The sequence below is a fragment of the Oryctolagus cuniculus genome, chromosome 17 (assembly GCF_051225735.1).
Source record: "Oryctolagus cuniculus isolate XC-2025 breed Fujian yellow rabbit chromosome 17, ASM5122573v1, whole genome shotgun sequence".
Lineage (NCBI taxonomy): Eukaryota > Metazoa > Chordata > Mammalia > Lagomorpha > Leporidae > Oryctolagus > Oryctolagus cuniculus.
In genome coordinates, this window is record NC_142883.1 from 35,652,726 (window position 1) to 35,680,520 (window position 27,795).

At 41.2% G+C, this 27,795-nt stretch overlaps 1 protein-coding gene and 1 pseudogene across 1 annotated transcript in view; one reads left to right on the top strand and one right to left on the bottom strand.

Moving 5' to 3' along the window:
- Positions 1–27,795, top strand: part of BRIP1 (BRCA1 interacting DNA helicase 1) — a 208,876-nt gene that overhangs the window by 96,602 nt on the left and 84,479 nt on the right.
- LOC149121181 (small COPII coat GTPase SAR1B pseudogene) lies at positions 837–27,551 on the bottom strand (annotated as a pseudogene).

Genomic DNA, 27,795 nt, shown 5'->3' on the forward strand with positions numbered 1-27,795 from the left:
GCCTCTCCTCTCCCTGTGTAACTCTGACTTTCAAATAAATAAATAAATCTTAAAAAAAAAAAAAAATCCCAGGGACAGAGTTGTGGCCTAGTGAGTAAAGCTGTCGCTTGCAGTGCCATCCATATGGGTGCTGGTTCATGTGCCAGCTGCTCCACTTCGAATCCAGCTCCTTGCTTATGACCTGGGAAAAGCAGCAGAAGAAGACGCAAGTGTGAGATCTGGATGAAGCGACTCCTGGCTTTGGCCTGGCTCAGCCCTGGCCATTGCAACCATCTGGGGAGTGAACCAGTGGGTGGAAAATCCCTCTCTCTTCCTCTGTAACTTTTTAAAGATTTATTTATTTATTTGAAAGTCAGAGTTACACAGGGAGAGGAGAGGCAGAGAGAGAGAGATCTGCCATCCGCTGGTTCACTCCTCAATTGGCCGCAATGGTCGGAGCTGTGCCGATCTGAAGCCAGGAGCCAGGAGCTTCTTCCAGGTCTCCCACGTGGGTGCAGGAGCCCAATCATTGGGCCATCTTCTACTGTTTTCCCAGGCCATAGCAGAGAGCTGGATTGGAAGTGGAGCAGCCGGGACTTGAACCAGCACCCATATGGGATGCTGGCACTGCAGGCAGCAGCTTTACCTGCTACGCCACAGCGCTGGCCCCTATAACTTTTCTTTTTTTTTTTTTTTTTAAGATTTATTTGAAAGGTAGAGTTACAGAGAGGCAGAGGGAGGGAGAGAGAGAGAGAGAGAGAGAGAGAGAGAGAGAGAGAGAGGTATTCTATCCACAGGTTCACTCCCTAAATGACCACAATGGCCAGAGCTGGGCCAATCTGAAGTCAGGAGTCTGGAGCTTCTTCCAAATCTCCCACACAGGTGCAGGGCCCTAAGGACTTGGGCCACCTTCCACTGCTTTCCCAGGCCACAGTAGGGAGCAGCATCGGAAGTGGAGCAGCCGGGAATTGTACTGGTGCCCACATGGGATGCACTGTAGGCAACAGCTTTACCTGCTATGCCACAGCACCGGCTCTTCACTCTATAACTCTTTCAAATAAATGATCGAATCTCTTAGTAGTCCTGAATGTTGAGGCCTGGGACCCATGCAAGTTGGTGTTACTCAGTGTATTGAGCCATCCAGCAGAAGCCTTTTCCATGACCTTGCCTTTTGAGCACACTGCGCATGAAAACTTCTAAAGGTTGAATATTCAGTTCTCACAGAAACAAATCTCCCTTTGCTTTTGTCTGGCCATATAAACCAGACATCCCTCATAATTTTTTTTTTTTTATTTTTATTTTTTGACAGGCAGAGTGGACAGTGAAAGAGAGAGACAGAGGGAAAGGTCTTCCTTTTGCCGTTGGTTCACCCTCCAGTGGCCGCCGCGGCCAGCGCGCTGCGGCCGGCGCACCGCGCTGATCCGATGGCAGGAGCCAGGAGCCAGGTGCTTTTCCTGGTCTCCCATGGGGTGCAGGGCCCAAGCACCTGGGCCATCCTCCACTGCACTCCCTGGCCACAGCAGAGAGCTGGCCTGGAAGAGGGGCAACCGGGACAGAATCCGGCACCCCGACCGGGACTAGAACCCGGTGTGCTGGCGCCGCTAGGCGGAGGATTAGCCTAGTGAGCCGCGGCGCCGGCCCATCCCTCATAATTTTTTTTAAAAGATTTTATTTGTTTATTTGAGAGTTAGAGTTTCAGACAGAGGGAGAGACAGAGAGAAAGGTCTTCCTTCCGTTGGTTCACCCCCCAAATAGCCACAGCAACCGGAGCTATGCCGATCCGAAGCCAGGAGCCAGGTGCTTCCTCCTGGTCTCCCATACGAGTGCAGGAGCCCAAGCACTTGGGCCATCCTCCACTGCCCTCCCGGGCCACAGCAGAGAGCTGAACTGGAAGAGGAGCAGCCGGGACTAGAACCTGGCGCCCATATGGGGTGCCGGCGCTGCAGGCAGAGGATTAACCCGTGCCACAGCACCAGCAACCCTCATAACTTCTTTTCACTAATGGTTTCGAGTCTGTTATCTTATCCCCTAGAATCATTTTAAGCACATTAACAATGATTTCATCTGTCCTTAGTGAATCAAGTTCTTCTTTTGATTCCAATAGCCTCTCGTGGGCTGTACAGTCCTCCAGAAATACAGTGCCATTGATAACAGGAAGGCAGTTTCTCCGCACTCCTTGAGCTTGAATATGTTTACTCAGATCCGAAGTTATAAAAGTGATGTTGGCAATGGTCAGTTCTTCTGAAGTGGGATATAACATTGGGACATGTTGTCCAAGTCTGTCATCTGTTAGCATATGTGTAGCAATGTTTTTCCCACATTATCCAATCCAACAAATACCAATTTGCCAGTTGTCCTATGTAATCCTGAAAACTGTAGCCTGGTGTTGAAACAACTGTAAATCCAGTCAATATGAAGAACTTAATCAAATTCTATTGGATCTGAGACTGAAGAGAATGTGAGTTCCCGCTTGGTGTTGGTCCTGCACCCTTTGAGACTCAGCTACAAAGCGTGATGGCTTCCCAGTGACTGGAGTTATTAAATGTAACTTGTCATCTATTTTTCAATTTGGAAGGGTCTGACATTGAACATGCAGAAGAAAAGAAATCCTATATTGGAATTTATTTCAGAGGCATATTAGGGAACATGATTGAGATATAAGTAGAAGAGTTGCCTTAGTTTTCTTATGTATAATAAATTATCACAAACTTAGCATCCAAAAACAATACACATTTATCATGTCCCTGTGTGAGTCAGAAGTCTGGGCACAGCTTATCTGGGTTTTCTGCTGTTGGTATCACAAGACTGTTGCCAGGGATCACCTGGGGACATCAGTCTCATTTGGGACTTGACTGGAAAAAGAGTCAGTTCCAGGGTTCTTCAGTTTGTTGGCAGAATTTTGTCATCTTTTACCTGTTGGACTAAGGTACCCAGTCTTCTACTGGCTGTTGACCAGGAATCACTCTTGCTCAGGTCCTAGCCATGTGACTTTCTCAGCATGGCCACAAAGGTGGCTCTTTTCAGGAAGGGCCAATCTGTCTTTAATGAGTCCCACCTGGTTCAGTCAGGCCCACTCAGGAAAAGTTCCCATTGATTAACTCAAAATTAACTGAGGTGGGCCTTGACTGCGTCTACAAATTTTTTTTCCTGTACTACATGATATAATCTGATGATAAGAATAAAATTTTATCTTGTTCATTGATGTCACTCTCAAGGGGAAAAGCTTATACAAGATATGTATAGGGGGTAAAATTTGTAGGGTTTGTCTTAGGATTCATTCTATCATAGGGTTAATTGGTCAGTATAAGAAAAGGCTAAAGGAAAACCTCGACAATCGAGATTTGTTACTGTGACATATGAGAATATAATAGTGAAATGAAATCTGCGAGATGTAGTCAGGTCCCAAAGGCAGCCTGTCTAGCCCCAATGAGCTCTCCATAAATTTACCTGTTGAATCACCATATGAATGGATGCAAAGTAACTCTTCCTGTTTCAAATCTTAATTGCCTTTGAAATCAGAGATATTGTAGAAGTAAAAATTAAAATGCCAGCCGGCCGGCCGGCCGGCGCCATGGCTCACTTAGCTAATCCTCCGCCTGCGGCACCAGCATCCCAGGTTCTGGTCCCGGTTGCTCCTCTTCCAGTCCAGCTCTCTGCTGTGGCCCGCTTTGTATCAGCGCAGCGTCTGCCGTATCGGCCATTAGGAGAGTGAACCAATGGAAGGAAGACCTTTCTCTCTGTCTCTCTCTCACTGGCTATAACTCTCTCTCTGTCTCTCTCTCTCTCACGGTCTAACTCTGCCTAGCAAAACAAAACAAAACAAAAAAACTAAAATGCCTCTGATGTACACTTTGGAGCAGAGCATCCTAATGACATATATTAATGTTTATTCTGTCTTGAGAAAGAGCATTTAATGTCTTTAATTGTATTTTTAAAAATAACAAAAATATTTGTGTTGAGAACCTTACTTACATTACATTTATGATCCTTCTGAGAAATCTGTTAACTTAATTTCACATTTACTTTTATTAGTTCATTGAGGAAATAATTATTGAATGTATATTTTGAGCAAAGGGCTGTGCCTAGCCCTGTTAAATATTCAGAGATGAACGATTATCTCTTCAAGAAGATTTCATTTGGGTTGCAATAAAAAAAAAAGATCAAATCCTGATTCTAGTTAATAAAATCTACCCATAGTCATTAGAGAGCTAAAGAAGAATAAGGAATTAAGGACCAGTGTGGTAGCACAGTGGGTTAAAGCCACCACTTGTGACATTGGTGTCCTGTATCAGAGTGATGGGTTTGAGTCCTGTGCTTCTGATCCAGCCCCTACTAATGTACCTGGGAAAGCAGCCGATGGCCCAGATGGCTCCTGGCTTTTGGCCTGGTTCAGTCTTGGCCTTTATAGCAATCTGGGGAGTGAACCAGTAGATGCAAAGGAAAGTCAGTCTCCCTCCCCCTCCCCCTCCCTCTCCTTTCCCCCTCCCCTCCCCCTCCCCCTGCCTTCCCCCTCTCCCTCTCCCTACCTTCCTTCCTCTCTCCTCCTTCTCTCCCTCTCTCCCTCCCTCCCTCGCCCCCTCTCCCTTCCTCCCTCGCCCTCTCTCCCTCCTTCCCTCCCTCTCCTTCCCCTCTTCCTCCTTCCCTTTCTCTCTCCCTCCCCCTCTCTCCTCTCTCTCTCTACCTCTCCCTTCCTCTCTCCTCCTTCTCTCTCTCATTCCCTCTCACTCTCTCCTGCCTTCCCTCCTTCTCTCTCTCCCTCCCTTCCTCTCTCCCTCGCCCTCTCTCCCTCCTTCACTCCCTCTCCTTCCCCCTCTCTCTCCTTCCCCCTCTCTCTCCTTCCCCCTCTCTCCCCTCTCTCTATCTCTCCCTCCCTCCCTCTCCCACATCCCCTCCCCCTCCCCCCATAGTCTATGTTTCACAGCCCTGTGTTGTTGTAGAAGGTTAAGCTGCCACCTGCAGTGACACCATTCCATAAGGGTGCTGGTTTGATTCCCTGCCCCTCTACTTGCCATCCAGCTCCCTGCTAATGCACCTGGGAAAGCAGCAGAAAATGGCCCAAGTGTTAGGGCTCCTGCTACCCATGTGGAAGACCTGGAAGAAGTTCCTGGCTCCTGGCTTCAGTTTCGCCCATCTTCAGCCGTTGTGGCCATTTGGGGAGTGAACCAGCAGTTGGAAGATTCTCTCTCTCTCTCTAATCTACCTTTCAAATAAAATAAATCATTTTTTAAAAAAAGGAATTAAGAGTTAGAAAAGATCACATTTGATTGAAGGAAGCAATCAATAGGTTGCTTCAGTAGATGTTAAAGAAAGTTGGATAGATTGCCACTGTTGACGAGGGAATAAGAAGGATAGCATTCAAGATGGAGGCAAAAGCATTAGCAAAGGCACACAGAGTATTTTTCGAGTCACAGAGTTTAGCTTAGGTTGTATGAAAACAGAGAGACTGGACGGGAAGTTGCAAATTTGCATAAAAGAAACAGAAGTCTGAAGCTTTTGAAAGTAAACAAATGTTTTTCCCTGTATGTCTAGAGACTTAGAATGATTGATTTAATCAAAGCTTTGCTCTTTCTCTGAGAGAAATAAAACTGATTTCCCTGCATTATGATCTGCAGCATTTGTGTGAGATAAAAGTGAGAACGATATTATTCCAGATTTTTTTCCTCTACATTTCTTTCAGAGCCTTAGTTCTAAAATTACTAGAAATTGAAATAGTTTAATGAAGAATGCCATTCCTCCACTAAAATAAATTTGATTTTTGACTCTATTGTTATTTAGCTAGTAGCATTACTGCTTTAAAACTCTAGGAGAGATCATTTTTATGAGTAGTATGGTTTCTAAATTGTTTTTATGGATAGAAAAGTTTCCATTAAGTAACTTTGAAGAGAGACACTCTGGTGCCAAAGGAGCAGCTTGCATACAGGCTCTGATTTTCTTTTGCATTTTTATGAGCATGTTCTCTGAAGGAATATTTTGCATTCACCAGTGAATGTCAGATAAGGAATGAAATGCAAATGTTTCTGTTCAGTTTCTAGTTATAGTTTTATAAGTATTATTCAGCATTAAATACACGGGTATCTTCAACCTAACTACTAGCTGCCTTTCAGGGTTGTGCATTAGCAGAAAGCTAGAATCAGGAGTGGAGTCAGGACTTGAACCCAGGCACCCTGAAATGCAATGTGGGCATCCCAGGAGGTACCTTTTTTTTTTTTTTTAGATTTACTTATTTTATAGATTTATTTATTTGAAAGAGTTAAAGAAAAGTAGAGACAGGGGAAGAGAGGTCCTCCATCTACTGGTTCACTCTCCAGTGGCCTCAACAGCTGGAGCTGAAATTATTTGAAGCCAGGAGCTTCTTCAGGGTCTCCGGCATGGGTCTCCACATGGGCCATCCTCCCCTACAGCTGAGGCCTTAACCCACTGTGCCTCAGTGCTGCCTGCCCCCCCGCCCCAGAAGTATCTTAACTGCGATGGCAAATATCTTCTTCTCAGAGAAGGTTTTTCTTTCACTTATATAGTAGATATTTCTGTGGATTGTAGAACTTGCCATATTTTAAGCAATCACCTGAGCCTTTTCAAGGAACATCTGCTTTTTCTTCTAATGCCAAGGGGAAGGAATCTTCATGGCTTTGGGCATTGACTACATACATCCAGTCTCTGGATGTATGTAGTTCTTGAGAACTTCTATTCTTTGTTATTAAACAATAGATATTCATTTGTTAATTGATTTGGCAAATATTTGATCAAGGTCATACTTTTTATCTTTTAGGTTCTTTTTTTTAAACTTTTATTTAATAAATATAAATTTCCAAAGTACAACTTTTGGACCATAGCGGCTTTCCCTCCCATAACCCCTCTCCCACCCGCAACCATCCCATCTCCCACTCCTTCTCCCATCCCATTCCTCATCAACATTCATTTTCAATTATCTTTATATACAGAAGATCAACTCAGTATATACTAAGTAAAGATTTCAACAGACTGCACCCACAAAGACACACAAAGTATAGAGTACTGTTTGAGTAGTAGTTTTACCATTAATTCGCATAATACAACACATGAAGGACAGAGTTCCTACATGGAGAGTAGGTACACAGTGACTCCCGTTGTTGATTTAACAATTGACATTCCTATTTATGACGTCAGTAATCACCCGAGGCTCTTGTCATGAGCTGCCAAGGCTATGGAAGCCTCTTGAGTTCACCAACTCCGATCTTATTTGGACAAGGCGATAGTCAGAGTGTAAGTTCTCTCCTCCCTTCAGAGAAAGGTACCTCCTTCTTTGATGGCCGGTTCTTTCTGCTGGATATCACAGAGCTCTTTCATTTAGGTCCTTTTTTTTTTTTTTTGCCACAGTGTTTTGACTTTCCACAAGGTCATACATTTAATTAATGAAAGCAGTTGCCTTAGAACTTTTGATTTTCTATTCCAGTGCCCTTTTAATAATAGCATTCTTGGGTATAATACAGAATTTGATTTATCTGAAAAATATCAATTTAATTTATCATTTTTAATTAGAACAGTATGCACATATAGACAAGTACCTATATATTGACATATCTGAATGTATATTTGCTTTTTTTTTTTTTTTTTTTTTTTTTTGACAGGCAGAGTGGACAGTGAGAGAGAGAGAGACAGAGAGAAAGGTCTTCCTTTGCCATTGGTTCACCCTCCAATGGCCGGCGCACTGCGGCTGGCGCACCACGCTGATCCGATGGCAGGAGCCAGGTACTTATCCTGGTCTCCCATGGAGTGCAGGGCCCAAGCACTTGGGCCATCCTCCACTGCACTCCCTGGCCACAGCAGAAAGTTGGCCTGGAAGAGGGGCAACTGGGACAGAATCCAGTGCCCTGACCGGGACTAGAACCCGGTGTGCCGGCGCCGCAAGGCAGAGGATTAGCCTGGTGAGCCATGGCACCGGCCCGCATATTTGCTTTTAACATTTGTTTTTCTTATGGGCTAAATTGTTATCCTTAAGAGTATAGATATAAGAGCTACTCTGAAATGCTACGCTGAAAATGAGTGTGAATATTCTGAAAAATAATATGGCAGTGGGAAAGTGGCAGTTAAAATAATAAAATTTTGGTGGGCTTTTTTTGCTTTATTGTGTGTGTGTGTGTGTATGGTAATCCATACCCTTTGTCAAAACATGCATACAGTTGTACATCTCGTTCCAAAAAATTGCATTTTTATAGTTTTTAAAGTGAAAAATATAGGGAGAATTAGGCAAGGGAAATTAAGATTAAACTAGAATCATAGATGGCCATGTAAACTAATTTTGAAGAAGCAACAATTAAGTAGTTAAGTCTGAAAACTGAACTCATTCTAACTTCCCATGCTTGCCTAACCTCTTAGTTCTAAACTATTTTTTTTTAACTTATTTATTTGCAAGTCAGAGTTACACAGAGAGGAGAGGCAGAGAGAGAGAGAGAGAGAGAGAGAGGTCTTTCATTCGATGGTTCACTCTCCAGATGGCTGCAACGGCTGGAGCTGCGCCAATCCAAAGCCAGGATCCAGAAGCTGCTTCTGGGTCTCCCACATGGGTATAGGGGCCCAAGGACTTGGGCCATCCTCTGCTGCTTTCCCAGGCCACAGCAGAGCTGGATCGGAAGTAGAGCAGCTGGGTCTCGAACCGGCGCCCATATGGGATGCTGGTGCTTCAGGACAGGGTGTTAACCTGCTGCTCTGCAGCGCCAGCACCAGTTCTAAACTATTTTTCATGGAGGAAGAAGAGATACAGACAGCACTTTATAGGAATTGCCAGGCAAATTTTTTAAGTATAACTTAGGATTAATTTACTATTAATCTCAAACATTTTTTTTTGTACTTGATATGGGGTAGAAAACTTGGAAGTTCCTGGCATTATGTCTGAGTTACAATTTTTACTATCTGTCTATAGTTAATCTTCTTCTTTTTTTTTTTTTTTTTTTTTTTTTTGACAGGCAGAGTGGACAGTGAGAGAGAGAGACAGAGAGAAAGGTCTTCCTTTGCCGTTGGTTCACTCTCCAATGGCTGCCGTGGCCGGTGCACTGCGCTGATCTGATGGCAGGAGCCAGGTACTTCTCCTGGTCTCCCATGGAGTGCAGGGCCCAAGCACTTGGGCCATCCTCCACTGCACTCCCTGGCCACAGCAGAGAGCTAGCCTGGAAGAGGGGCAACCAGGACAGAATCCAGCACCCCGACTGGGACTAGAACCCGGTGTGCCGGCGCCGCAAGGCGGAGGATTAGCCTAGTGAGCCACGGTGCCGGCCCTATAGTTAATCTTCTGATAGCAACCAATTAATTTTTCTTTTTGGCTGGCAATTTCAGATTGGCACCCTTTGAATTCATCTTTTGGGGTATTGTCAGGAAGGAGTTACCTTGATAAAATGGTAGCCTCAAAATCTCTTATCAAATGGGCCATCCCAGATGTCATGGGATAAAAATACTAACATATCAAAGTCAGATGCTTGAATCATACATTGAATAAGTAAACTTAAAATACTAAGAAGCAATGGGAAAGAGCTGGGGGAAGTTTAACACATTTAGGATTTCTGACTTATAGAAACTGAGGTGATAAGTGTGGTTTTCATGCTACAATATATACAAACCTAGAAGATTTTATGCAAGTGATTTAAGTCAGTCACAAAATGATAGATACTATATCATCCCACTTATGTGAAGTTTCTAGAGTAGTCAGACTCATAGAGACAGAAAGGAGAATGGTGCTTGCCTTGGGCTGAGGCTGAGGGAGGGAGCCCTGGGGAGTTGTTGAACAGAGGCAGAGTTTCAGTTTTGTAACCTGAAGAAGGTTCTGAAGATGGGTCACACAACAATGTGAATGTACTTAATGGGACTGAACTTGTTTTAACTGTGAAAATTTGTTATGCAGTAATAGAAAACAATATAATGCATTTGTTTATAGTGTTGTGACATATTTGAATCCACTCTGACATTTTTATTATCCAGACATTTTATATTCCTTCTCCAGCTCAAAGGTCTACTCTGTTAAACCACTGTTACCCTGAAGGCAGAATTAGTCACCCTCTTCTCTGCCTGTCCACATACATCTATAATAGCACTTACAAGGTGGTAGCTTTTTAAATTTTATTATAAATTGATGATTGTAATTATATATATGGAACAAAGAATGTTTTTTTGATTTATGATTATAATGTTGAATAATTAAATCAAGCTAATTAATATAGCCATCCCTTCAAATACTTTTTGTGTATGGTGAGAACATTTGAAATTTATTCTTGGCAATTTCAAAATGTTCAGTATACTTAACTCATCTGTGCTACTATAACCACAGACTGAGTAATTTATAAAGAACAGAAATGTATTTTCTCCTGGTTCTGAAGTCCATGATCCAGGGACCAGCAGGTTTGATTTTCTGTCGATGGTTGCTGTCTGCTTTCAAGATGGCACCTTTTCCTGTATCCTCACATGATAGAAGGGCCAATATATCAAAGAGATGTCTGTACTTCTATAATCATTGCAGTGCTATCCACAATACTCAAGTTATAGAATCAACAGATGGATAAAGATTCTGGGGCAGATTGAGAGGCCGTATCTGTGAGCTCCAGCCTGGTGATAGAGGCCTTTGGGCTTTAACTGGTGCCCGGTCTTATCACCTGGGGCCTGGCACTGAACGAAGTCTTAAGCTTTCTTTCCCATCTTACTTCCTGGCAGCTAGAGTCTTGCTCTGTTGTCTGCTAGAGGTTGAGGGATCACTGGTGCTGATGGTCTCTTGGCTGCCAGTGAGCTCAAAAGCTGAGTCTTCAGGTACTGACTTGAGGGCAGAGGCTCTGAGGCCATGTCAAACTCTAGGTTTCCCTGAGCAGGCCTGGTACTGGGTTGCAAGTCCAAGTTCTAAATATTACTCCCTCTTGCTCCCCTATCTGGAGGCCTCTCTCTCTACAGTGTGCTACTTGCAGCTGGGAGAGGGATAATGTGGTACCTCTTTGCTTTCTACCTTCTTCAGTGCCCCTTTTCTTATTGTTACAATAAAACCCTCATGAGGTCTCTCACCTGGCTTCTCTAGCTCTTGTGAAGGTGACTTGGTAAAGGAACAGCTCTTTAAATTGGTGTCCTTGTGGGGAGGTGATTCCCGGGGCTGGTCATCTTACGCAGCTGCCATTTTGCCATGCCTCTCTCATTTTATTTGAGTCTTTTTCTTTTTATTCATTTATTTTAAGACTTATTTATTTGGAGTGCATGAGAGACAGAGAGGGAGAGAAAGAGAGATTTTCCATCTCCTGGTTCACTCCCAAAATAGCCACAACAGCCAGGGCTGGGCCACGTGAAAACCAGAAGCCGAGAGCTCCATATGTGTCTCCCACATGGCTGGCAGTTCTTGGGAGATTCTCGGCTGCTTTCCCAGGCACATTAGTAGGGAACTGGATCTGGAGCAGAGTAGCCAGGACTCGAACCAGCACTCCAGTGTGGATGCCAACTTATCCTGCTGCACCACAATTCTGACCTTGTTTTTCTTAATCTAACTAAAGGCTTGTTGATTTTGTTTAGCTTTACAAAAAAACCAATTCTTCGGTTCAATCTTTTATTTTGTCTTTCTAGTTTTCATTTATTTATGTTCTGATCTTTGTTATTTCTTTCCTTCTACTAACTTTGGATTTAGGTCTTTTTTTAAGATTTACTTATTTGATAGAGTGACACAGAGAGAGGAAGAGACAGATTTCCATCTATATAGGTTCACTCATGAAATGGCCACAATTGAGAGGGGCAGGCCAGGCTGAAGCAGGTAGCCTGGAATTCCATCCTACTCTCCCACGCGGGTTGCAGGGACCCAAATACTTGAATCATCTTCTACTGGTCTCGCAGGCACGTTAACAGGGAACTGGATCAGAAGTCATACAGCCAGCCTTGAGCCAAGGCTCTGATATGGGATGCTGACATTGCAAGCAGCAGCTTAATCTGCTGGGCCACAATGCCAGCATGCTTTTTGTAGTTCCTTGAGAAGTCATGTTGTTTGTGAGTTTTTGTCTTTCTTACATACAGATTTATTACTACAAACTTCTTAGAAATGCTTTTGCTTGAGTGGATATTGTGGCACAGTGGGTTAACCCACCTTGAAATAACTGTACCCCCTTGTCAGACTACCTGGGGTTAGGGACCCACCTTTGCTTGTGATTCACGTTCCTGCCGATGCACAGGGGCAGCAGTGATGGTTTAATTACTTAGTCCTTGCCGCCCACGTGGGAGACCTTGGTAGAGTTCTGGGCTCCTGAATTTGGCCTGGCCCAGTCCTGGCTGGTGCCAGCACTTGGGGAGTGAGCTAGCAGATGGAACATCTCTCTCATTCTCTCTCCATCACTTTTTCAAATTAAATAAATAAGTAAGCATTTTGGTTCACTCTCCAAAAAGAATTAATTTTGCTGAATCACACAAATTTTTCTATTTTTGTTCATCTCAAGATATTATTTCATTTCCCTTTTAATATTTTCATGAACTCAGTAGTTGTTCAATAGCATATTATTTAATTTCCATGTATTTGTGAATTGTTCCTTTAACTGATTTCTCATTTCATCCCATTGTGGCTGAAATAGATATCTGATATTCTTCTTAAACTTCCTAAGACTTGCTTTGTGGCCTACTTATGGGAATGTTCCATGTGCATTTGAGAATGTGTTACTCTATTGCTGTTGAGTGGAATGCTTGCTATATTGTTCAAATATAGTGTTTCTTTATTAATTTTCTATTGTTTAAAGTGGAGTGTTTAAATCCTCTGATGTTATTGTGTTGCAGTCTGTCTTTTCAGATCCATTCGTGTTTGCTTTATGTATTTGGGTGTTCTGATGTTGAGTTCGTACATATTTTTAATTTCTACATTCTTTTATTGAACAGACCCTTTTATCATTTTATAATATTCTTTGTTTTGTTTTATAGTTTTTGACTTAAAGTTTGCTTTGTCTGATATAGCATAGCTACCCCTGCTTTCTTTTGGTTTCCATTTACATAGAATTATCTTTGTCCAACACTTCACTTTCAGTTGATGGTGCCCTTAAAAGTGAGGTCAGTCTCTTGAAGGCAACATATAGCTGTTATGTTTTTTATTTTTTAATTCATCCGCCCCCTCCATTGGAGAGTTTACCCATATTATATGAAAAGTACTTACTGGGGGCCGGCGCCGTGGCTCACTTGGTTAATCCTCCGCCTGCAGTGCTGGCATCCCATATGGGTGCCGGGTTCTAGTCCCAGTTGCTCCTCTTCCAGTCCAGCTCTCTGCTGTGGCCCGGGAGGGCAGAGGAGGATGGCCCAAGTGCTTGGGCCCTGTACCTGCATGAGAGACCGGGAGGAAGCACCTGGCTCCTAGCTTTGGATCTGTGCAGCGCCGGCCGTAGCAGCCATTTGGGGAGTGAACCAACAGAAGGAAGACCTTTCTCTCTGTCTCTCTCTCTCTCTCTCTCACTGTCTAACTCTGTCTGTCAAATTAAAAAAAAAAAAAAAAGAAAGAAAAAGAAAAGTACTTACTGATAGGTATGGGCTTCCTCCTGCTGTTTTATTGTTTTGAGTTGTTTTGTGGATACTTTGCTGTTTTTTCTCCCTCTCTTTGTGGTTTGATGTTTTCCTGTGTTAGTATTTTCTGAATCTTTATTTTTCAGAGATTTATTATTTATTTGAAAGAGAGTTACAGAGAGAGGTAGACAAAGAGAAAGAGAGGTCTTCCCATCTGCTGGTTCACTCCCCAGAAGGCCACAATGGCTGGAGCTGAGCCAATCCAAAGCCAGGAGCTTCTCCTAGGTCTCCCACATGGTTGCAGGGACCCAAGGACTTGGGCCACCCTCTGCTGCTTTCTTGGGCACATTAGCAGGAATCTGGATTGGAAGTAGCCAGGATTGAACTGGCGCCCATATGGAGTGCCAGTGCTGCAGGCTGGGGCTTTAACCCATTGTGCCGCAGGGCTGGCCCCATGCTTAATATTTTCTATTTTCGTTTCATATCACACTGTATTTTAAGTATGATTCTTTTGTCTCTTCTCCAGTAGATTGTGAAGTGGTGAATTTTCCAGAGCATTTCACCTTCAAGTTTTAAGGCAACAGATTATAGCAGGTTCAAGCTGGCAACATTTGGAAGTACCAGCTCTTAGGAAACATTATAATTGGAAGTATACTAATCTCATTATAGTTTACTTAATTAGTCTTTTCACAGAAGTACATTAGTATAGTTGCCTTTAAAAAAAAAAAAAGTCTATTAAGAGGCAGAGAGGCAGAAATTTGATCTGCTGGTTCACTCTCTAAATGCCCCTAATGGCCAGGACTGTGCCAGGCCGAAATAGTTATACAGAAACTCAGTCTAGGTCTCCCATATGGGTGGGAGGGGCGCAACTACTAGCTATTATCTCCTGTCTCTTAGGATGAGCATAAATAGGAAGCTGAAAAATGGAACCAGGCACTCGAGTAAGAGATGTAGGCGTGCTGCATTTTGACTACTAGATCAAATACCCACACCATCACTGCCTGCCTTTTTTTTTTTTTTTTTTGGAAATGAAATATATAGTTGAATTTTTATGAATAAATTGGTTCATTTAGATTTCAGCTAACATCTACTTGGCTTTAAAATGGTAAATTTGTTGAATGTATATTTTAATAAACTAATTACCTCAGGCATTGATGAATCAACCAGAATCAGAATTCTTGAATTTGCTCCATTTGTAAACAGTGGGGTTCTTCTTCTTCTTCTTTTCTTTTTTTTTTTTTTTGAAAGAGAGTTACAGAGAGAGAGGGAGACACAGAAAGAGAAGTCTTCCATTTGCTGGTTCACTCCCCAAATAGCCACAATGGCCAGAGCTAAGCTGATCCAAAGGCCAGGAGCTTCTTCCAGGTCTCCCATGTGGTTGCAGGGGCCCAAGCACTTGGGACATCTTCTACTGCCTTCCCAGGCCATAAGCAGAGAGCTGGGTCAGAAGAGGAGCAGCCAGAACACAAACCAGTGCCTATGTGGGATGCTGGCACTGCAAGTGGAGGCTTAGTCTACTATGACACTCTTAATTTTTTAAGATTTACTTATTTAAAACGCAAAGCAGGTGGTGTGAAGAGAGATGATCCTTCATCTCTGGTTTAATCCCCAAATGATTAGAACAGCCAGGGCTGGGCCAGGCTGACACCAAGAGCCAGGAACTCCATCCTGGTCTCCCACATCTGCAGCCGGGACTACTGCAGATCATCCTCTGCTGCCGTCCTAGGCACATTAGCAAGAAACTGAATCAGAAGAGGAACAGCTGGAATTTAAGCCAGCACTCCAACATGGGATGCCAGTGTTGCTTAACCCACTGTGCTATAATGCTGGCCCTTAGTTTTCAAGAGATTTCATCCAAGAAAATTGCCATGAGGGCTGGCGTCGCGGCTCACTAGGCTAATCCTCTGCCTGTGGCACCAGCACCCGGGTTCTAGTCCCAGCTGGGGCGCTGGTTCTGTCCCGGTTGCTCCTCTTCCAGTCCAGCTCTCTGCGGTGGCTTGGCAGTGCAGTGGAGGATGGCCCAGGTCCTTGGGCCCTGCACCCATATGGGAGACCAGGAGGAAGCACCTGGCTCCTGGCTTCGGATCGGTGCAGCACGCTGGCCGCAATGTGCTGGCCGTAGCAGCCACTTGGGGGGTGAACCAACAGAAAAAGGAAGACCTTTCTCTCTCTCTCTCTCTCTCTCTCTCTCTCTCTCTCTCTCACTGTCTGACTCTGCCTGTCCAAAAAAAAAAAAAAAAAAAAAATTGCCATGAGTAAAGGTAAACATTATTTTAGCAATGTCATTTGATTTAAAATTTTTTGCCTTGTAGATATTGTTTACTTTTATCAGAATGTGTGTTTGTGACTCTAAATAAATGTGTCAGTAACATGGTGTAGCTCCAACATTTCTGGACTCCTTAAGCTTCTAAATTTTAATTTATGTGAGGGACTGCTTTTTCATGCAGGACTGTCGAATTTTTCCACTTAGATTGCCAACAACTACAAGGGCTCTTATTTTCACTTCAGAACAATACTCATACATATAATTCTTTCAAGTTCACTACTCATTCTATTTTTATTGAAAGTTTGATCCTGAAGTGTAACCCATCCTTTTGAGGTAAAAGTACAAAGTCGACTGTCACCAAATTGGGAGGTGTTTCAATAGAAATTAATATATTTTTGTCATTCTATATTTTGTTTGTGTACATAAAATATGCTAATGTTTACTGTAACTAAAAATGTTACCTACAAAGTTACTAAATTACAAGGATAATATTTCTAACATGTATTATATCAAATATCTACCATATAAAAGAAACATTTCTTAAAAATTAATAGATCATGAGAAGAGTGAAGAATCATCTTAAGATAGAAAAAATACGATGTTTTTCCTATTAAATAAATTATGTGAATAAGATTACAAAAGATGGTAGTCTGTTTAGGCAGGCCTATTAAAAGCATTAAGACTTGAGTACTGGCTATTAAAGTGAGTAAAGGGAAGGCAATATTATAAAGTTAAACACATGCCAAAAAACATTTTCCAGAGGACTGGGATTGTAACAATACCATTAATGAGGGCAAAGAGGTCTTAATGCAATTTGCACTTTCTAAAGTTTCAAAAAGAGGCTTTGAGTTAGTATATTATTAATGTGCTCAACATCTGGAACTGTGTAAAAGCTATGAACATTGAGCAGATGCAGGATTTCCCCACTAGGCTGCATTCTAACTTATTGCCTCCCTAGTGAGATACTGGTTTTAAGAAGTTTGAAAAAGTAAAATGACAATATCCAGATAAGCAGAGATATTCCAAAGTATCTTTTAATTTATGAGATCTAACTGTTTAAAAAAAATGCCTTTGAAATTAACCCAAGTGATGTGAACACCAGTAGGTAAATTAAATCATTTCTCTCACTAAATGTTAGCTGGTCTTTGAATTGCATGTACCAAGAAAAACAATTTATCATAGATATCTCACATTTTTAAAAAATGTAACCCTTAAAGCCCAAGAACTGGCTTTGTGTCAGTGTATTTTCTTTTATGCTATTTGATTTGTATGTGCTTATTAAGGATATTAACAAAATTTAATCATTTTTTGTATGTTTACATGTTATATCTTTGACAAGAGAAATAAGCTGTATAAACCTGTAACTTTTTAAAAGATTTGTTTTATTTATTTGAAAGGCAAAGTTACAGACAGAGGGAGAGACAGAGAGGTCTTCCATCCCTGGTTCACTTCCCAGATGGCTGCAACTGCCAGAGCTGAACCCATCTGAAGCCAGGAGTCAGGAGCTTCTTCCTGGTCTCCCAATGTGGGTGCAGGGGCCCAAGCATTTGGGCTATCTTCCACTGCTTTCCCAGGCACGTTAACAGGGAGCTGGATCAGAACTGGAACAATTGGGACTTGAACTGGCACCCATATGGGATGCCAGTGCAGCAGGTGGAGGCCTAACCTACTGTGCCACATGCTGACCCCAAATCTGTACTTTTTTTTCTTTTTATTTGAAAGGTAGAGTTAGAGAGGGGGGAGAGATAGAGGATAAGGAAAGACGTCTTCCATCCACTGGTCCACTCCCCAAATGGCTGCAATGGTTGGGGCTGGGCCAGGCCAAAGCCAAGGTCTCCCATGTGGGTGTAGGGGTACAAGCACCTGAGCCAAGCTCTGCTGCATTCCCAGGCTCATCAGCAAGGAGCTGGGTTAGGAGTGGAGCAGCTGGGAGTTGAACCAGTGCCCATATGGGATGCCAGTACAGCAGACAGTGGCTTAACTTGCTACACTACAGCACCAGCCCCCTAAATCTGCAATTTGAGTGTCACTTGAAATTAGAATGGAAGAGCAATAGGCCTAAATATATCTTGTTATCTGAAAATTTTTCTATAGATCATTTCACTTGTTCACTTTGAATATTTTTTCTTAATTCTGATTCACGTGTTTCAGCTATTTTGCTACTGAACTACACTCCAAATTTGCAAGTAGTCCTTGTTATTCCTAAATGGAAGCTTTTTGGGTACTTTTTAAAGACTTTCATTGAAGAGATAAAATAAATACAGTGTACTCTGGGGAAATACTGTCTTATAATCATCAAATTCTTCTTTTTCAAAGTATTCCTTGTGTCTCCATCTGAACTAAAAATTGGCTGTACCCAGAGGATATGTACTTCCATTTGAGCTTTTTAAGATAAAACCATATTTTTTCCTCTCATAATTGGAATATCTCAAATTTGGTATCCTATTTGATCTCCACTATCTTTCTAAACCTTTACACATTATTTTCTTAAGGAAGAAAACAAATAATAACTCTCCAATAAAAACTGTAGCCTGAGCTTATTTCTGTTAATAATATTATTCTTTGCCCTTCATCTTTATTGTCATCCTGCAAATCACCTGAATATTCTTTTATTACACATTTGACACTTCATTTTATGTTATTTTCCTCTTTAATCTTTCATTATTTTAGACCTTCCTTTTTCATTCATTTATTAAATTTATCCAGCCAATATTTTTGAGTACTTTCTGTGTGTCTAGTACTATTCTAGGTACTGGACAAGCACTAGTAAGCACAGAGACAAAAATCATTACCCTTATATACAAAAATCATTATCCTCATATTCTACAGGTGAGAGGAAAAAAAACCAGATACATAGAAAGATAGTGACCCGTTACATCATGTTAATCACTGTTTGTGTCCAACCAGATTTCTTTTATTGAAACCCTAACTCTTGGTGTGGATATATTAGGAGGTGAAACCTCTAGGAAAATAATTACAGTTAAATGAGGTCATGAGGATGGGGTCCTGATCTGATAGGACAGACTCGATATCCTTTTAAGTAGACACTTGAGAGCTCTGTTGCTCTCCCTCTGCTCACACATGGAGGGAGGCTTTATGAGGATGCAGTGAGAGGGCAGTCATCTCCAAGCCAGGCAGGTTGCCCTCACCAGAAACCACTTTGGCCAACACCTTGATCTCAGACTTCCCAACCTGAAGAACTGTGAGCAATAAATTTCTGTTGTTTAAGACACTTAGTCTTTGACATTTTTTCCCCCATCTACTTGAAAGACAGACAGACAGAAAGGTCTTTCCTTCCATTGATCTACTTCCCAGGTGGCCGCAGCACCCAGGTCAGTGCAGGTCGAAGCCAGGTCTTCTCCATGGTTGGTACCAGCCCACACACTTGAACCTTCATCTGCTGCCTCTTAAGATGCATTAATAGTATCAGCGTAGCCAGGATTTGAACTGGATTTGAACTCCAGTGTAGGATGCAGGCACCACAAGCAGTATGCTAACTCACTGTGCCACAACACTCACCCCAGTGATATTTTATCAGCCCTAAAAGACTAATACAAGTGGTGATAAGTGCTATGTAGAAAACTAAAAAAGGAGAAGGGAAAAGAGAATTCTAAGGGTGTGGGAGAGATGATTCTGAATTTTAATTAGGTGGCTTGGGAAGGCCTGTCTGAGAAGGTGGCATTCAGTAAAGATCTAAAGGAGAAGGAAGCAAACCGTAAATTTTGATGCTGAGGGAACAATGTTCAGAGATATCCTTCAGGTCGAAGAGTGGATTTCTTTGAGCAACAAGCAGGCTGGTGTGGCCGTGCAGCAGTGTGGGGTGAAATGAGGGAAGTAGAAGGAGATGAGGTCAGAGAACTGGCAGGAGTAAGATCACGCCACAGTAAGGATTTAGATTTTATTCTAATTGCAATAGAAACTTTAAACTTGGTTTTTTAAATTATTTTTTATTTAAAAATTTTATTTATTTATTTGAAAGAGTCACAGAAAGGGAGAAACAGAGAACATTATCTCCATCCACTGGTACACACCCCAGATGGCTACAACAGCCAGGGCATGGCCAGGTCAAAGCCAGGAGCCTGGAATTCCATCTGGGTCTCCCATGTGGATGGCAGAGGCTCAAGCACTTGAGCCATCTTCCACTGCTTTCACTGGCACATTAGCAGGGAACTGGATTGCAAGTGGAGCAGCTGAAACTCAACCAGCACTCATATGGGATGCAGAGGTCTCAGGTGGCAGCCCAACCTGCTGTGCCACAACATTGGCCCCTAGAGTTGGCTTTAAAAGCATTTCTAAAATATATGATCTGTATGGAATGGAATATTATTCAACCATAAAATGGACGAAATTCTAACACATGCTACAATATGGATGAACCCTGAAGATGTGGACTATCAGTAAACAGACACGTGCACAAAAGTGCAAATATTGAATTATGTATTCTATGAGGTCCAAGAATGGATGAATTCATAAGAAATGGAATGGGGGGAGAGCAGGATTTTGGTGCAGTAGGTTAAGCCACCATCTGGAACACTGGCATCCCATATGAGCACCAAGTTCAAGTCCTGGATTTTCCACTTCCAGTCCAGCTTCCTGCTAAAGCATCTGGGACAGCAGTGGCCCTTGCACCCACATGGGAGATCGAGATGAAGCTCCTGGCCCTGGCTTCTGCCTGGCCCAGACCTGACGATTGCAGCCATTTGGGGAGTGAACCAGCTGATGGAAGGTCTCTCTTCTCTGTCTTTCTCTATAACTCTGCCTTTCAAATAAATGTCTTTTTAAAAAAGGAAAGAAAGAAAAAAAAAAAAAGCACAAGGACTACCAGGGCCTTGAGGTAGGGGAGAATAAGGAGTTACTGTTTAAATGAATGTAGTGTTTCTGACTGAAAGGATTAAGTTTTGGAAAGGGATACTGGTGACAGTTGTATAACATTCTAAATGTACTTAATGCTAATGAATTATACACTTGATGCATAAAAAGTAGATTTTGTTTATTTTACAATAGCTTTAAAAATATAGACATAAATGAATACTACACAGTAGTGTAAATGAATAACCTAGCTTTGAAAAAAATATAGACACATAAATGAATACTACACAATAGTGTAAATGAGTAACTTAGTTTCATGAATGTCAATAAGGGTAAATCAACAGCCATACTGTTTGATTACTGTAGCTTTGTAACATGTAATATGTAAAATATGATGCTTCTAGCTTTGCTCTTCTTCCTCATATTGTCTGGAGTCTTTGTGGTTTCACGTAAATTTCAGTGTTCTATTTCTGCAATAAATGCCATTGGGATTTTGATAGGGATTGCTTTGCATCTGTATTTGTATTTTTTTTAAGATTTATTTATTTATTTGAAAGTCAGAGTTAAGCAGAGAGAAGGCTAGGCAAAGAGAGAGAGAGAGGGAGGGAGGGAGGGAAGGAGAGAGAGAGAGAGAGAGAGAGAGAGAGAGGTCGGTCTTCCATCCACTGGCTCACTCCCTAATTGACTGCAAATTAACTGGCGCACCAATGGGATGCTGGCACTGCAGGTGGTGGCTTTAGCCACTACACCGCAGCACTGGCCCTGTATTTGTATTCTTTAAATGTAGACTTGAGCATTTGTATCCTTTAGGTCCTAGGCTTTTCTTTTATGGGAGTCTTTTTATTACTGATTCAGCCTCCTTACTGGTTGTAGGTTTGTTCAGATTTTCTATTTCTTCATAATTCTGTCTTGATTGATTATATGTGCCCAGGAATTTGTCAGTTTCTTCTGTTGGTATGTAATTGTTCAGAATATCTCTTAGAAACCCTTTTTATTTTTGTGGCATCAGTTGTAAATCTTCTCTTTCATTTCTGCTTTATTTGAGTCTTCATTAGTCTCAGTAATGGTTTATCAGTTCTGTTGATTGTTTTTTTAAAAACAAACTAAGTTTCCTCAGGTTTTTATTTTTTCCTTCAGTTTTTTCTGTTGCCTATTGCATTTATTTCTGCTCCAATTTTTAGTATTTCCTTCCTTTTACTAACTTTGGGCTTAATTTGTTCTTCTTTTTCTGGTTCCTTTTGATTTCTTTCTTGATCTGTTCATTGGTTATTCAAATGCATGTGTTTAATTTCTACATATTTACAAATTCTCCTGTTTTCTATCTGCTATTGAAATATAGTTTCATTCCACTGTGTTAGGAAAATATATACAGGATAGATTTCTATCTTCTTAAACTTGTTAACATGTTTTGTGACCTAACATGTAATCTGTCCTGGTGAATGTCCCATGTGCAATTGATAAGAACCTAGGTATTGTGGCTGTTGGGCAGAATGTTGTATCTATGTATGTTTGGTCCATCTGTTATTCAGGTTCTTTGTTTCCTTATTGATCTTCTGTCTGGATGTCTTATCTATTATTGAAGGTGAGGTGTTGAAATCTTCTACAATATGTTTGCTATTTCTTCCTTTAGTTCTGTCAGTATTTGCTTAAAATATTTGAATACTCCAGTGTTGGTACATACATAATTGTTAAAGCTTCCTGGTGAATTAGACTTTTTATTGTTAGATGATGTCTTGTCTCTTTTTTACTCAAAATCTGATATAATTATTGCTATTCCTGCTCACTCTTGGTTCTTATGTATAAGGAATATCTTTTCTAACCTTTCACGTTCAGCATAAGTGTCCTTAAATCTAAAGAGAGTCACTTGTTAACAGTAGTATGTAGTTGGACTGGATTTTTGTTTATTTAGCCATGTTATGTCTTTTGATTGAGGAATTTAACCCATTTATATTAAAGTAATGACATATAGGAAAGGACTTCTGCCATTTTGTTGAGTGTTTTCTACTGGTAGCTTTTTTGTTCTTCTTTCCTCTCGCTGTCTCTTTCTGGAAAAATAAAAGTAGCTTAATAGCTACTTAACTATATTTGGAGAATTAAAATACATCTATCCACTTAAAGCAAATTTGAGTGATTTCTATACTGGTAACAATTTGTTCAAGTTATAAAAGTTACATTAACACACTTTAAAACTCTAATATAAATCCAGAAAATGTAGGTTGTGTTGGTATATCTCTACTTTCTTCTTTTTTTGTTCTCTCCTTCCTGAATTACAATCTTGTATAATTATTACAGGCTGCTCACTTAAAAGATCAATGAGTTTTAGCACTAAGTAAACTCAGATGACCTTATGTTACAGGTAGATGTTTTTTAAGGTCTCAGTAAAATTATGTGATAATTCATTTTCTATTTGCTGTAAAAATTTTCTTATGAAATTGATATTGTATATTATGCCTTTTTATTATGGTTCTCAATATGTATTTTATGAAAAGTCTGTTTCTGTTTCACTGTGTATAAATTTCTTAGGTTCTTACAAACCAAAAAACCAGTAGACAGAATGCTTTTTTCCTCATCCCTGTAGCACACTTGAAATAAGCACACATATTATTCTGGTTTTAAATGTTTTTTTTTTTCCCAATGAAACCTTTTATTTAAGGAATATAAACTTTATGCATTTCATAATTACAACTTTAGGAATATAGTGATTCTTCCCACCCTACCCGCCCTGCCATCCATGTCCCTACCCCTCTTCCTCCTCCCTCTCCTAGTCCTAGCCCCATTCTCCACTAAGATCCATTTTTGATAACTTTATATACATAAGGCTAACTCTATACTAAGTAATTGAGTTCAACGATTTGCACACACACACACACACACACACCCCAAAAACACTGTTCCTCAAAAGTCTGGACAAGGGCTGTTCAAAGTCATTGCATCTTGAAGTTAATTTCACTTTTTTTTTTTTTTTAGAAATTTAATTAACTTTAAAGAAGCACCAAGAATGATACATCTTTTGGGAACACTTAGACATAATTATAATACAACTCTTTATGGACAAAGGTCCTGCATGACAAGTTAGTGCACAGTGACTCCTGTTGTTAATTTAACAATTAGGACTTATGTATGACGTCAGTTATCACCTGAGGCTCTTGGCATGAAATGCCTAGGCTGTGGAAGCCTTTTGAATTCACAAACTCCATCAGTATTTAGACAAAAATATAAGCAAAGTGGAAGTTCTCTTCTCCCTTCAGAGAAAAGTACCTCCTTCTTTGATGACTACTTCTTTCTACTGGGGTCTCACCCACCTAGGTCCTTCATGTAGGACATGTTTTACCACAGTGTCTTGGCTTTCCATGCCTGAAATGCTCTCATGGGCTTTTCAGCCAGACCAGAATGTCTTAAGGGCTGATTCTGAGGTCAGGGTCCTACTTACATCAATTGTCATTCTACGACTCTGCTATGTAGACTGCTTCCCATGTTGGAGCATTCATTCCTTTTTAATTCTATCTGTTTTTATTACCAGACACTTAATCCTATCTATATGCTCACTGTAACAATTAAGAAGGTATTTATATCACCCAGCTTAAAGGGATTTGAGGTTCCATGGCAAGTTTTTTAAACTGTACCCTTAGAAATAAGTCCATAGGCATGAATACATAATTAAACAACTTTACCATTATAAACTTCATACACTTCATAATTACAACTTTAGGAACATGGTGATTCTTCCCCCTGTGCCTGCCCTCCCACCCATACTCCCACCCCTCTTCCCTCTCTTATTCCCACTATTATTTTTTACTGAGATGTATTTTCTTTTCTTTTCCTTTTTTTTTTTTTTTTTTGACAGGCCGGTGCACCGCGCTAATCTGAAGGCAGGAGCCAGGTGCTTCTCCTGGTCTCCCATGTGGGTGCAGGGCCCAAGCACTTGGGCCATCCTCCACTGCACTCCCTGGCCACAGCAGAGAGCTGGCCTGGAATAGGGGCAACTGGGACAGAATCCAGCGCCGCAAGGCGGAGGATTAGCCTATTGAGCCGCGGCGCCAGCCACCCTCTCTTTCAATTGCTTTGAATAGCTTGAGAAGAATTGGAGTTAGTTCTTCTTTAAATGTCTGGTAGAATTCAGCAGTGAAGCCATTGATTCTAGGATTTTCTTTGTTGGGAGGGTCATTATTACTGATTCAATTTCTGTCTTGGTTATGGATCTGTTTATGTTTTCTGTGTCTTCATGGCTCAGTATAGATGGGTTGTATGTGTCCAGAAATCTATCCATTTCTTCTAGGTTTCCCAGTTTGTCGGTATACAGCTCTATGTAGTAATTTCTGATGATTATTTTTATTTCTGTGGTGTCTGTTGTTAAATTTCCATTTTCATCTTTCCATTTTTTGGTTAGTTGGGCCAATGGTGTGTCAATTTTGTTTATTTTTTTTTTTCCAAAAAAACCAGCTCTAAATTTTGCTGATCATTTGTAATATTTTTGTTGTTGTTGTTTCAATTTTGTTGATTTCTTCTCTAATTTTATTATTTCTTTTCTCCTACTAGTTTTGGGCTTTGTTTGCTGTTTTATTTCTAGATTCTTGAGATGCATTGATGTTTATTTATTTGGTGCCTTTCCAATTTCTTGAGCTAGGAACCTATTGCTATAAACTTTCCTCTTACCACTGCTTTTGCTGTATCCCATTAGTTTCTTTTAATTTATTTTTAGTTTATTTATATGAAAGTTAGAGTTACAAGAGAGGCAAAGAGAGAGAGAGAAAGAGAGGGAGAGAGGTCTTCATTCCCCAGATGGCTGCAATGACTGGAGTTGTGCCCATCCGAAGCCAGGAACTTCCTCTGCATCTCCCAAGTGGCTGCAGGGCCAAAGGGCTTGGGCCATCCTCCACTGCTTTCCCAGGCCATAGCAGAGAGCTGGATTGGAAGTGGAGCAGCTGGGACTTGAACTGGCGCCAATATGGGATGTCAGCACTGCAGGCGACAGCTTTAACTGCTACACCACAGTGACAGCCCCTGTATCCCATGTGGGTTTTGTGGTTTTTTTTTTTTTTTTTTTTTTTTTTTTTTTTTTTTTGACAGGCAGAGTTAGACAGTGAGAGAGGGAGAGACAGAGAGAAAGGTCTTCCTTCCATTGGTTCATGCCCCCAAATGGCCCCTACAGCTGGCACACTGCACCAATCCGAAGCCAGGAGCCAGGTGCTTCCTCCTGGTTGGTCTCCCATGCGAGTGCAGGGCCCAAGCATTTGGGCCATCCTCCACTGCCTTTCCGGGCCACAGTAGAGAGCTGGCCTGGAAGAGGAGCAACCGGGACAGAATCCGGCACCCCAACCAGGACTAGAACCCAGGGTGCCAGCACCGCAGGCGGAGGACTAGTTAAGTGAGCCACGGTGCCGGCCTCCCATAAGTTTTGATATGTTGCATTGTTGTCTTCAATTTTTTCCAGAAATTTTTTGATTACTCTTTGGATTTCTTCATTGACCCTCTGTTCATTTGGTATCATGTTGCTCAATCTCATTGTTTTTGCATATGTTCTAGAGATTCCTCTGTTGCTGATTTATAGCTTCATTCCATGTGGTCTGAGAAGATGCATGGTATGATTTAGATTTTTTTGAATTTGCTGAGACTTGCTTTATGGCCTAACTTGTGGTAAATCCTAGAGAAAATTCCATGCACTGTTGAGAAGAAGGTGTATTCTCGGCTATAGGATGGAAAGTTCTGTAGATATCTGTTCGGTCCATTTGGTCTATAGTGTTGATTAACTCTGCCGTTTTCCTTGCTGATTTTCTGTCTGGTTGATCTGACCATTGCTGAAAATGGGTATTGAAGTCCCCCATTACTATTGTATTTTGGTCCATGTCTCCCATTGGATCCCTTAACATTTCTTTTAAATAGCCAGGTGACCTGTAATTAGATGCATATATGTTTATAATAGTTACATCTTCCTGTTGAATTGATCCCTTAATCATTACATAGTCCCCTTCTTTGTCTTTTTTTAACACTTTTTGTTTGTTCTATGGAATTCTTCATTTCTAAGATTTCATTTTGCTTTCTCTTTAAGATCACAATTTCATGAGAGAAATTTTCTTTCATGTCATAAATAGATTTCATTAGTTTGAGCATTTGGTTCTGATTACTTCTAAGTAACCCTATGATCAATTTTTTGAATTCCTTTTCTCGCATTTCTTCAGTTTCTTCATCTTCATAATCTAGAATTGAAGTGTTGTATTCTTTTGGGGGCGTCATGTTTGTTTCTTATTCTTTTTTTTACACAAGTTTGTTTATTTATTTGAAAGGCAGAGTTAGAGAGAGTCAGAGGCAGAGATAGAAAGAAAGGTCTTCTATCTGTTGGCTCAACCCACACTCTCCGACACTGGTGCAGACGCTCTTGGCTGCTGGGTCCTGAGTTGTGGGTGTCCATACCTTCCATGTAGGTCCACTGTGTCCCTCTAATTTGCATGGAGTTTCCTCTGCCATTTTCTCCCTAACTCTTCCCTGAAACTGGACTCTCTCCATTTTTTTCAAACTATCTTCTAGACTAGAACAGTAAGCTTCCCTTTCCACCATCTTAATCTCTGCTCCCCTCTAAATTTTTAAAAATCACATTTAACTCTGATATTCTAAATTCTTTTCAATATAGTGAGGGTAGAAAATCCTTGCTGCCTTTATTTAGGGGCAACTTTGTATACTGAACCAATTCTTTATTATTTTCAAAGTTTCCTACTTAATATATTTCTTCTGATCCGAATGTGGAATATATTTTGGAATCATCAGCATAACGGTGTTACCCAAGTAACAGATCTTGAACATTTGTAACCTACAGTATTGGAAGCTGTTATCTCAGGATCAAGGAATTTAAGATGAGAGCTTACCTATGTTTTCAAATGGAGGAAAAAAAAGAGTATATCATTGTATTAAATTCTACTAGGTATCAACAGTTATGCAAATTCATCACACACTCCATCTGGTTTTATATCATCTTACTATTTTTATCCTCTTCTAACTGATTATTCAAGAGAAATTTAAATAATTTAAAGGTTATTCTGGGGGCTGCCATTGTGGCTTAACGGACTCAGCTGACTCCTGTGATGCCAACATCCCATATGGGCACAAGTTCGTGTCCCAGCTGCTCCACTTCTGATCCACCTCCCTACAAATGTGCCTGGGAAAGCAGCAGAAGATGGCCCAGGTGCTTGGGCCCTCACCCATGTGAAAGACCTGGATGAAAGTCTTCAGCCTGGCTGAGCACTGCATCCATTTGGAAAGTGAGCCAGGAATGGATGATCTCTCCCTGTAACTCT